General features: G+C 49.8%; 2 protein-coding genes across 2 annotated transcripts in view; one reads left to right on the top strand and one right to left on the bottom strand.

Annotated features, from left to right (window-relative positions):
• Window positions 1–585, bottom strand: part of GMEB2 (glucocorticoid modulatory element binding protein 2) — a 39,479-nt gene extending 38,894 nt beyond the window's left edge. The window contains exon 1 of the mRNA XM_011934454.1: window positions 465–585. The gene's annotated coding sequence lies outside the window, so the exon portion shown is untranslated. The remainder of the gene's footprint in view (window positions 1–464) is intronic.
• The window catches only part of DNAJC5 (DnaJ (Hsp40) homolog, subfamily C, member 5), a 1,035,873-nt gene that overhangs the window by 674,889 nt on the left and 356,129 nt on the right, over window positions 1–4,855 (top strand). The window lies entirely within an intron of this gene.

The raw sequence follows: 4,855 nt of genomic DNA, 5'->3' as shown, positions 1-4,855 counted from the left end.
AGACCATCCTGGCTAACACGGTAAAACCCCGTCTCTACTAAAAATACAAAAAAAATTAGCCAGGCATGGTGGGGGACGCCTGTAGTCCCAGCTACTCAGGAGGCTGACGCAGGGGAATGGCGTGAACCCGGGAGGCGGAGCTTGCAGTGGGTTGAGATCACGCCACCATACTCCAGCCTGGGCAACAGAGCAAGACTCCATCTCGAAAAAAAAAAAGGTTAAAATGGGGCTGGGCTAAGTGGCTCATGCCTATAATCCCAGCACTCTGGGAGGCTGAGGGGGGTGGATCACCTGAGGTCAGTTCAAGACCATGCTGGCCAACACATTGAAACGCCATCTCTACTAAAAATACTAAACAATAGCCAGGCATGGTGGCAGGCACCGGTAGTCCCAGCTACTCGGGAACCTGAGACAGGAGAATTGCTTGAACCCAGGAGGCGGAGGTTGCAATGAGCCGAGATCGCGCCACTGCACTCCAGCCTGGGCAACAAGAGCGAAACTCTATCTCAAAAAAAAAAAAAAAGTTAAAATGGTAAATTTTATGTTATGTATATTTTACCGTAATAAAAAAATTGTAATGCTACTGTAACAGAATGACTTATTAGGATTAGATATAGACTAGAAAGTACAGAATATAAAAACTTTTTAAAGAAGAAAACTGTTCACGGCCAGGCATGGTGTCTCACACTCGCAATCCCAGCACTTTGGGAGACCAAGGTAGGAGGACTGCTTGAACTCAGGAGTTTGAGACCAGCCTGGGCAACACAGCAACACCCCATCTCTACTAAATAAATAATAAAAAAATAGCCAGGCATGGTGGTGTGCACGCCTGTAGTCACAGCTACTCTGGAGGCTGAGGCAGGAGGATCGCTTAAGTCTAGGAGGTCAAGGCTGCAGTGAGCCATCGTTGTGCCACTGCACTCCAGCCTGGGCAACAGATAAGACCCTGTCACAAAAAAAGAAAGAAAGAAAAGAAAGGAAAGGGAAGGGAAGGGAAGGGAAGGGAAGGGAAGGGAGGAAGGGAGGAAGGGAGGAAGGAAGGAAGATAAAAATTTCCAGAACTTTTAAAGTTATCATTAATATAAAAATAACATCACTGCCCCTAGGACTGTAACAAACAAGCGTGTCTAAGGACAGGAGTGGGTCCACCCCAACCTGGCACACAGTGGTCCCCTGCAGAGTCTGGCCCTGCACTGAGGGGAGGCATTCACAGCCCAGCCAGGCCTCTGCAATTACGCCTTCGATGCCAGAACTCACTCACCCAAACTGAACAATCAGTCACAAAATGTGCCTTCAGGACTCAAGGTTCTTGCTAAATCACACTCAACCTACATTTTCTAGCATGTGAACATTTGCTGAACATCTTAGGGAGAGGAAGTCTGCAGGAGAACAAAAGGTCCTCAGTCCACCTTGCTTCCTTTCCTCCATTCCACAGGCTGCCTTTTGTCTGAGTATGCACTGGACTGGGGGGCAGGGGCTCTACTTTTTCCTAACTGGGCAAGGGTCTCCACACAACTCCAAGGTAAAGGGCCACAGGCAAGATTAAAGGGGAGAAAAGAAAGAGCTACAACTTCCGGCTGGGCGCGGTGACTCATGCCTATAATCCCAGCACTTTGGGAGGCTGAGGCAGGTGGATCACGAGGTCAGCAGTTTGAGACCAGCCTGACCAACATGGTGAAACCCCATCTCTACTAAAAATACAAAAATTAGCCGGGTGTGGTGGTGCACACCTGTAATCCCAGCTACTCAGGAGGCTGAGGCAAGAGAATTGCTTGAATCCAGGAGGCGGAGGTTGCAGTGAGCCAAGACTGCGCCACTGCACTCCAGCCTGGGCGACAGAGCGAGACTCTGTCTCAAAAAAAAAAAGAAAAGAAAAAAAGAAAGAGCTACAACTTCCTGGGCCACCAATCGCAAATGGCAGTCAGTCTCTGAAGTAACCCTTGACCAGAGATCCAAGGAACTAAGAAATGTAGGTGATCTGAACAGAGGGGATGGTGGTTAAACACCGTGAAGGAAAGACCCATTCTCAAAAAGAAACTGCGGGGAGCTGGGTCCCACCAGCAGCAAAGACAGTGCAGGCGCCACTGACGCCAGCCTGGCCTGGGAGAGCAGTGAGTGCGGCGGGCGATGAGTGGTGGGGAGGGCGGTGGTAAGTTTGGGGTCAGAAGAGGCAGCGTCCAGAGCCCAAAGAACACCAGTTAGGGCCGGGCGCGGTGGCCCAAGCCTGTAATCCCAGCACTTTGGGAGGCCGAGGCGGGCGGATCACGAGGTCAAGAGATCGAGACCATCCTGGCTAACACGGTGAAACCCCGTCTCTACTAAAAATACAAAAAAATAGCCGGGCGAGGTGGCGGGCGCCTGTAGTCCCAGCTACTCGGGAGGCTGAGGCAGGAGAATGGCGTGAACCCGGGAGGCGGAGCTTGCCGTGAGCTGAGATCCGGCCACTGCACTCCAGCCTGGGCCCAGTCAGGGTTCCACATGAACGCCACTCAAAGTACTCACAGAACACGTCCAAACACAAGCACGAAGGACTCAGTGCAAGGGACAAGAAAAGATTCCCCATTTCCTGTTTCAGGAGGGTATCAACAATGAGTGATGAAAGGAAAATGTATTGTTTAAATGAGGGAAAAAACATTTTACAAATTAAGAACATCCTGGAACATGATGAGCCGTTTACTGTCACTCAATTTCAATGGCAGCCATCTAGGACAGAGCGCCTAAGGGGAAAGGGGGCTCACAGGCGAACGCCTCCAGCTGCTGGTGGGCACATTTCCCGGTAGGGCATCAGGGTCTCTGAAGACTGTCTTCAGAAGCTTTTTAGCCAGAAAAGCTACAATGATGAATTCGTTTACATTGACAGACTTACTTCATATTTCTAAAATATAATGCTTTTTTTACTACGATAACTTTGGTGTTGCAGAGTTAGGCTTCAAAATAAAGAACTTTAAACAAACATGAATAAAAAGCCACTTTAGGCTGGGCGCAGTGGCTCACGCCTGTAATCCCAGCATTTTGGAAGGCCGAGGCGAGTGGATCATGAGGTCAGGAGTTCAAGACCAGCCTGACCAATAAGGTGAAACCCCGTCTCTACTAAAAATACAAAAATTAGCTGGGTATGGTGGCAGATGCCTGTAATCTCAGCTACTCGGGAGGCTGAGGCAGGAGAATCGCTTGAACCTTGGCAGAGGTTACAGTGAGCAGAGATCATGCCACTGCATTGAGGCCTGGGTGACAGAGTGAGACTCTGTCTTACAAAAAAAAAAAGCCACTTTAAAATTTTACTTAGGCCAGGCACAGTGGCTCATGCCTGTAATCATAGCACTTTGGGAGGCCGAGGCAAGCAGATCACCTGAGGTCAGGAGTTAGACCAGCCTGGCCAAGATGGTGAAATCTCATCTCTACTAAAAATGCAAAACTTAGCTGGGCATGGTGGTGTGCCCATGTAATCCCAGCTACTCAGGAGGCTGAAGTGGGAGAACTGCTTGAACCTGGGAGGCAGAGGCTGCAGTGAGCCGAGATCGCACCACTACACTCCAGCCTGGGCGACAGAGCAAGACCCTGTCTCAAAAAAAAATTTTTTTTTTAATTAAAAAATTTGGCCAGGCATGGTGGCTCACACCTGTAATCCCATCACTTTGGAAGGCCGAGGCGGGGGGAGCACCTGAGGTCAGGTGTTCGAGACCAACCTGGCCAACATGATGAAACCCCGTCTCTGCTAAAAATAAAAAGAAAAAAAAATTGGCTGGGCATTTGGCTGGGCATGGTGGCAGGTGCCTGTAGTCCCATCTACTTGGGAGGCTGGGGCAGGAGAATCTCTTGAACTCCAGAGGCAGAGATTGCAGCAAGCCAAGATTGCGCCACTGCACTCCAGCCTGGACAACAGAGTGAGACTTTGTCTCAAAAAAAACAAAAAAAAAAATTAAAATTAAAAAATAAAAATTTCGGCCGGGCGCGGTGGCTCAAGCCTGTAATCCCAGCACTTTGGGAGGCCGAGACAGGCGGATCAAGAGGTCAGGAAATGGAGACCATCCTGGCTAACATGGTGAAACCCCGTCTCTACTAAAAAATACAAAAAAGTAGCCGGGCGAGGAGGCGGGCGCCTGTAGTCCCAGCTACTCGGGAGGCTGAGGCAGGAGAATGGTGTAAACCCGGGAGGCAGAGCTTACGGTGAGCTGAGATCCGCCACTGCACTCCAGCCTGGGTGACAGAGCCAGACTCCGTCTCAATTAAAAAAAAAAAAAAAAAAAAATTCACTTAAAATACTACTGATCTCCCGTGCTGACATCTTGGGGTTTAACTCTCACTGAGGAGATGTTACTTTCATGAGGGTGAGCTCAGCAGGGGCAACTAAAGTCACTTAAGCAGAAAGCTGCAAAAAGGCAACAGCCACACTACGGGCAGGGGTCCTCGTCACAGCTTCAGGGCTTTGCAGAAGATCACGCAATGTACATGCACAACACTGAATTCCAGTCCCTCCAATGGCAACTATATTAAACGTTCAAAGCAATATGCACACAAGTTACCTCACAGAAAATAGTGCAAGTCCTCGATACAGTGCTATTCAGACACAGAGGCGCGTCAGGACATCTGGCCCCACTGCCTTCCCAAGGGCGAGCGCCTCCTCCTCTCTCCACAGCCCCTTGTTTTTTTGAGATAGAGTCTCACTCTGTCACCCAGGATGGAGTGCAAAGGCGAAATCTTGGCTCACTGCAACCTCTGCCTCCTGGGTTGAACTGATTCTCCTGCCTCAGCCTCCCGAGTAGCTGGGACTACAGGCACCCACCATGCCCTGGCTAATTTTTGTATTTTTGGTAGAGACGGGGTTTCACCATGTTGGCCAGCTGCTCTCGAACTC

This window comes from Colobus angolensis, unplaced genomic scaffold, assembly GCF_000951035.1.
Source record: "Colobus angolensis palliatus isolate OR3802 unplaced genomic scaffold, Cang.pa_1.0 Scaffold136, whole genome shotgun sequence".
Taxonomy (NCBI): domain Eukaryota; kingdom Metazoa; phylum Chordata; class Mammalia; order Primates; family Cercopithecidae; genus Colobus; species Colobus angolensis.
Note: the sequence above shows the minus strand (reverse complement) of the source record. Positions and strands in the feature narration are given on the sequence as shown.